Below are 5524 nucleotides of genomic sequence, written 5' to 3' on the forward strand. Positions count from 1 at the left end.
CTGATTTGCACTCAGTAAGATCCCACAAACAGCAATATGACGATAACCAAATAATTTGTTTTTTTTTTAACTGATATTAATTAAAGGCTTATTATTGACCGAGAACATGGGGGAAGGGTGTGGTTCTACATCTCCCAGTCACTTTGCAAACAAGAATGTCACTGTTATAAAGTCATAGAGTCATAGAGCTGTACAGCATGGAAACAGACCCTTCAGTATAACTCATTCATGCCAACCAGATATCCTAAACTAATCTAGTCCCATTTGCCAGCATTTGGCCCCTATCCCTCTACGCCCATCCTACTCCTATATTCAACCAGTTTAAATGTTTTAAATGTTGTAATTGTACCAGCCTCCAGCACTTCCTCTGGCAGCTCATTCCATACACATACCACCCTCTGCGTGAAAAAGTTGCCACTTAGATCTTTCCCCTCTCACCTTAAACCTATGCCCTTTAGTTTTGGACACCCCTATCCTGGGGAAACAATGTTGGCTATTCACCCTATCCATGTCCCTCATGGCTTTATAAACCTCTAAAAGATCACCCCTCAGTCTCCGACGCTCCAGGGAAAACAGCCCCAACCTATTCAGTCTCTCCCTGTAGCTCTAACCCTCAAACCCTGGCAAAACCTTTGTAATTCATTTCTGAACTCTTTCAAGTTTCACAACATCCTTCCAATAGCAAGGAGACCAGAATTGCACACAGTACTCCAATAGTGGCCTAACCAATGTCCTGTACAGTCGCAACATGACCTCCCAATTTCTATACTCGATGCACTGACCAATAAAAGCAAACATACCAAACACCTTCTTCACTATCCTATCTATCTGCAACTCCACTTTCAATGAACTATGAACCTGCATTCCAAGGTCTCTTTGTTCAGCAACACTACCCTGACCTTACTATTAAGTGCATAGGTCCTGCCTTGATTTGCCTTTCCAAAATGCAGCACCTCACAATTATTTAAATTAAAAACCATCTGCCTCCCCTCCATCCACCTGATCAAGATCCAAAAATCAAAAGAAACTGTGAGAGATAATTTAACCCATCCTTTGGTCCGAACTTTTGATTTTCAGAATTTAGATTCCTGTCCATATTTTATCTGCTCTTAATGTTTCTGTCAAACTGTCTGTCTTTCCTCTGTTTAATTTGTGAATGTGCTTGCATGTGTGTACGTAGGTGTGTCAATGTGTAGGTGTGTATGTCTGTCTGTCTGTCTGTGTGTGTGTGTCTGTATGCGTGTCTGCATGTGTGTGTTTATGTGTGTGTGTGTCTGTATGTGTGTGTGTCTGTGTATGTGTGCATGTGTCTGTGTGTGCGGGACTGTGTCTGTATGCGTGTGTGTGTGTGTTTAAGTTGCACAGAGGTCGATTGGTCGATTAGTTGAAGTTAAGTGTGTTACAATAAATAGTTATTTTCTGTTAATGATGAAACATGTTGTGAACTGGTTTTGCTCTGAACAGTCATCTGTCAGACAAATGATCATTTTCACATATTCAGAGAATCACAGGGAGGCCATTCAGCCCCTCATGCTTGTGACATTTCTCCTGTAGACATTATGACATAAGGCTATTTTCCTGCTTTTACCCCCATAGCCTTGCACATTCTTTCTATTCAAACAATGTCCTGTGTGAAAAAATCTTTTTCTTGCATCATGTTTACAAATCACATTAAATTTTGATAGTCTAATGGGGTTTTATGCATTTTTTGGGATGGTGGGTTGGACAGTGGAGCATGATTGTCTGTGCATTCTTCCCAGTGACAGTGTGACACGACTCCTGCTGTTATAGGCATTTTCTAATCAACTTGGAGCAATTAGGACTTGAACCTGGGCCTCTTGACTCAGAGGTAGGGGCACTACCACTGTGCTACAAGATCCTCCAAAGTAGCTGTGCTGTTTCTGCTCAGTTTCGAACTGTGTACTTTTTGCATGTTAAATGAAATGATGGCCATTGCAACACAGAAACACAGTGATACTCTTGTTATTATATTCTTAACTCAGTACTACATCCCAAATTCATGTTCTCTCGGTTGGATGGGCGCGCTGGTTTTTTTCCACAGTTCAAAAATGGGCAGGTTAGATGGATTGACCATGTTAAATGTGGAATTATGGGGAAAGGATGGGATGCCCTTCAGTGGGTTGGTGCAGATTTGATGGGCCAAATGGTCTCTATCTGCACTGTAGGGATTCCATAGGTTGGTTGCTTGTTTCCAGCAGTGACAGTAACTGTAAAGCCTTTGGGAGATCATGAGCTTGTGAAAATTACTATAAAATGCAAATCTTTATTTTCATGATAAGAGGAATGGCATGGTCTAGTTGATTTCCCATTCAGTTGGAAGATTGTGAGTTCAAGCCCCACTGTAGACTTAAGCAGGGGTGCACGGGGGCTCAGTGGTTAGCACTGCTGCCTCACAGCACCTGGGACCCAGCTTCGATTCCCGCCTCAGGTGACAGTCTGCGTGGAGTTTGCACATTCTCCCTGTGTCTGCGTAGGTTTGCTTCAGTTTCCTCCCACTGTCCACAATGTGCAGGTTTGATGGATTAGCCATGGAAAATGCAGGGTTCCAGAGTTAGGATAGGAGGATGCATCTGGGAGGACTGTGCTTTGGAGGTTTGGTGTGGACGGAATGGCCTGCTTCCACACTGCAGGGATGCTATGATTCTACACAACTGAAATGGTCACATGGGACTGAGGGGAGTACCACATGCCAGATGGTCAGGCCAATAACCTAGCTATAAAAAAGGGGAACAAAAGATAAGGTACTTGAGGGAGAAAGGACTACAGGTTTATGCAGAGATAGGGTAGACAAAGAAGAGACTTGTGGAGTTTGATCTCCAGTGTGGACTAGTTGGGCTGAATGGCCTGTTTCTATACTGTAAATTCTACCTTAAGACAAGGTGCTATCAGCCAAGGCTCTGTCAACAATATAAAGGATCTATAGCACTAGTCCGTGGAAAGTTTAGAGATGTCTTGGTGCCAGAAACCCTTCCTTTCCATGAACTCCACAACAACTAAATTAGTTGGCTATTTTGCTCTTCATGTGGGTTAATAATGTGCAAATTGACTGATTGGTTTGCAACATAACCACAATTGATGCACTTTAAATATAACGCAGTGATTTATGAACCACTTTGCTTAGGGAAGAACACTCAGTGTAAATCTCTCAGGAAGAAAACAGGTTTCGTGCCGCCAGCCACAATCTGCAGTCTTTGTTGTTGTCACTTAACACTCCCTTACTCTAACACAGAGGGAGGGGCAGTTATTTACAGGAGCTGCTGGCTTCATATTCATTGCTTTTGAACAACATCTTATTGTCAATAGATGCTTCTGATTGGCTGGTCATGATGTAATCTGCAATGATATAATTGCCCACTTTTTCCTGTTCTAAAGGCAAGATGCCTGCCAAAAGATTAAAAGGCAGTCACAAGATCCAAAACTATTTTCTTATTTCTCAATAAAAAGGAACCATATACGAATCTTAGGAACAGGAGTAGGCTGCTCAGCCCCTCAATGACCTGTTCAATGAGGTCATGGCTAATTTGTGGCATTATTCCATGAACCTGCTTTTAGCCATTAATACCTTCGCTTAACAAAAATTTATCAATCACAGGATTAAAATTAACAACTGATCCGACATCTGCTGCCATTATTGAAGAGAGTTCCAAACATCTCCCAAGTGTTTTCTAACTTCTCTCCTGAACGGTCTGGCCCTAATTCTTAGACTACACCCCTACTTCTAAAATCCCCAACCATTGGAACGTTTTTCTTTATCTACCATGACTTTTCCTGTTAATATCTCAAGGCCTTGGTCAGGTCACCCTTTAACCTACTAAGTTTTACAGAAAAGGGGGCCTAATGTGTGCAATTTCTCCTCATAACTGAAGCCGAGGTATCATTCTATATTGTATGCCCTCCAAGGCCTATTTAACCTTCATAATATGGAGATAGACTATTGGACTGGGGTGTACAAAGTTAAAAATCACACAATACCAGGTTATAGTACAACAGGTTTAATTGGAAGCACTAGCTTTCAGAGCGCTGCTCTTTGGCAACCACCTGATGAAGGAGCAGCGCTCCGAAAACTAGTGCTTTCAATTAAGCCTGTTGCACTATAACCTGGTATTGTGTGATTTTTAACTTTATCCTTCCTAAGGTATGGTGCCCGGATCTGCTTACAGTATTCTAAGCTGAGGGGTGACCTTATAGAGGTTTATAAAATCAGGAGGGGCATGGATAGGGTGAATAGACAAGGTCTTTTCTCCAGGGCAGGGGAGTCCAAAATTAGAGAGCATAGGTTTAAGGTGAGAGGGGAAAGATTCATAAGGGACATAAGGGGCAACGTTTTCACACAGAGGGTGGTCTATGTATGGAATAAGCTGTCAGAGGAAATGATGGAGTCTGATACAATTACTGCATTTAAAAGACATCTGGATGGGTACATAAATATGAAGGGTTGAGAGGGATATAGGCAAAATACTGGCAAATGGGACTAGATTAGTTTAGAATATCTGGTTGGCATGGATGAGTTATACTGAAGGGTGTGTTTCCATGCTGTACAGCTCTATGACTTTATGATTCTATAACAGTGATAGGGAGATCTAGAACCACACCCTCCCCCCATGTTCTCAGTCAATAATAAACCTTTAATTAACATCAGTTAAAAAAAAAAATTGGTTATCATTATATTGCTGTCTGTGGGATCTTACTGTGTGGAAATCAGTTGTTGTGTTTTCCTGTATTGCAAAATGGACACTTCAAAATACTTCATTGGTTGTGAAACCATTTTGGGGTCTCAAGTTGTTATGAAAGGTGCTATTTAAATACAAGTTTTTTCTTTCTTCCTGATGCAATTGTTGTCTTCCCATTAGCTATGGTCACATTGGGATATCTGGTCGGTGCTAAGAGTTGGACCAAAATGTCTTTTTCTGTGCTGTATAACTCTATGACTCTAAGAGGGGACGGACCATTTAGTTTCACAGCTGGTGAAATTTTGGGCCCCCTTTAAATGTGAAGCCTTTTAGAATTTCATCTTTATTACCTGCTGTGGAGCATGAACCCTCATTTACAACAATAACAAGTCTTCACCAAAGGCAAACAAAGATTTATTGGATACCATGATTCTAGATGATCAAGGTCAGAGGCAAAAAAAACCTGCAGATGCTGGAATCCAAGGTAGCCAAGCAGGAGGCTGGAAGAACACAGCAAGCCAGATCCTGAAGAAGGGTTATTCCCAAAACATTGACTTCTCCACCTCCTGATGCAGCCTGACTCTTTATGATCTCAGCAATTTTTGAGAAAATTGCATGTTTCAGTCTCAGAAGGAATGGAAACTAACCCACAAATGAAGAGGGCCAATGCTCATTTTGACATCATGAGACACTGCCCTATGATCATTGGCCAAGCGGTTTCAGAAAATTGATTGACATGGCGTAAGCTACCTCCCCCTAGAAATAAAGGAAATCGACAGAGGAGTAGAGGAGGGCCCACATCAGGTAGCCCTTATAAGTAGTAGTCCATCAGG

This window comes from Chiloscyllium plagiosum, unplaced genomic scaffold (genome assembly GCF_037043375.1).
Source record: "Chiloscyllium plagiosum isolate Xiang-an unplaced genomic scaffold, Cpla_swu_hap1 HiC_scaffold_15, whole genome shotgun sequence".
Taxonomy (NCBI): domain Eukaryota; kingdom Metazoa; phylum Chordata; class Chondrichthyes; order Orectolobiformes; family Hemiscylliidae; genus Chiloscyllium; species Chiloscyllium plagiosum.